The following is a 1,763-nucleotide window of genomic DNA, read 5'->3' as shown; positions in this document are numbered from 1 at the left end:
GCCTCAGTGTTCACGGGCGGGCGCGCAGGTCTCCCGTCCGCTCCGGCACAGCGTCAGCAACATCCCGGGGAGCCCAGAGTGGCCGCGCGGGCTCCTCGGACCGAGAGCCGCGCTGGGGGATGCTGAGCCTGGGCACGGGGCGCGCGCCCTGGAGGGCGCAATGTGGGGGGCTGAGGCTGCTTCTCCCTAGGGGCTGCGGGACCCCAGCCTCCTCCCCGCCCCCTCTGCTGAGCCGTCACCTCTGTGAGCGAGCGCCGGCTCCCTTCCTCGCTGGTGGTGTCCTTACAGGTGTATCTACTGACGCCCAGAACCGGGGTGCGGCCGAGGGGCAGGGCGGTGAGGGAGGGGGTGCATCCGAGACGGTGGGGAGGGAACCGGCTGATGACGGAGCTCACGGCTGGGGGGCCCCCGCCGCGCCCGTGGGTCGCTCCCTGCCGTGCCTGCCTGCGTCCTGCCGCAGGGCCCAGCCGGCCTGCAGAGCTGCCAGGGCCCCTGGGGCCTTTTCCGTCCAGCACTGGCCGTCACCCCCTGCCCTAAGTCGCCTTTTCGCCTGACTCTTATCTGTTCACCACCTCCTGGCTTTCATTCCGACTGTTCCCATGGTTTCTTCTCTGAGAAAGAGGCAGTGCCCCGGGGAGCAGAGGCAGCTCTGGGCAGCCCCTGCAGCCGGAGTCACTGCGTGGCCAGGGCGTGAGCCCCTGGGAGCAGCAGGCCCCTTCTGTGGCCACTGGCTCTGCTCCCCCGTCTCCGGTGCATCCATCGCCGCCCCTGCCCCTCTGGCCTGTACCCCAGTTCTGTGTGCATAAATAAATAAATCTGTCAGCCCTGCGGATGCCTCGCTCGGTCCCTGCTCCCGACGCCCCGTGGCCACTCCTGCCGCCATCCGGCCGTGAGGTCACGTCAACACGGGCGGGACGAGAACCTCGGGGCCACCAGGACCCAGCGAGCAGGAGGCACCTGGGAGGGCCGCCGGCAGACAGCGGTGAGGGGCCGCGGGCTCGGCGGCGGGACTTGGGGGGGCGGGGCGCCTGAGGGGTGTCAGTGGGACCAGGCGGGGTGGGGTGGCTGTGGGGGACGTGGGGGACAGGGCCGCTCAAGTCGGGATTCTCGTTCTTAGGGGACAAGAAGAAGTCACGCCACACTGCTGAGGGAACTTTGGGGTTTAGAATACTAGACTGTGAATATTGTGTGTGTGAATTACAGGAAACAGCCGTTCAGTTTTGGGGGAAAGACCTAAGGGAAGTCTTTGAGCTCAATAAAAATCTTCACTGGTGAACATGCTAAGCAGCATTTTCTCAGGCTAGCACATGCTTGGAAGCAACCTGAAGCAGGAGGCAGGGGACAGGCCAGTAGAGGAAAATACCCACTAGGTACAGTCCTCCTGAGTAGCTTTGAACAACACTTGTCATGGCGTCCCAGGAAGGAACAAGGACATAAAGCTGCAGACATCGCGCGTTCCAGCGAGAACAGACAGTTGCAAGAAAACACGCGGTGGTGCGGAACACAGCGCAGAACTGTCTGCAGCCCGCGGAGTACTATACAGCAGTGAAGAGGCGGAGGCTCTCGCTAAATCCAGCGTGGGGATCATCTTGCCTGGTGTCGTTGTTGGGGGCAAGTTGAGATACGAAGGGAACGTGGCAGATCCATGTAAATCTCAGATCCCAGACAGAATCAAAATCAGTGGACACTGCGGTGAAGAACTGTCGTGGCGGACGGGGCTGCATTACCCGCCCGCCATATTTTCGTGTGGGGTAACCGGGGAT

Source organism: Condylura cristata, unplaced genomic scaffold, assembly GCF_000260355.1.
Source record: "Condylura cristata isolate star-nosed mole 26May11 unplaced genomic scaffold, ConCri1.0 scaffold00073, whole genome shotgun sequence".
In the NCBI taxonomy this organism is placed as follows: Eukaryota; Metazoa; Chordata; class Mammalia; order Eulipotyphla; family Talpidae; genus Condylura; species Condylura cristata.
The sequence above is the reverse complement of the archived record's forward strand: the minus strand, read 5'-3'. Positions refer to the sequence as shown.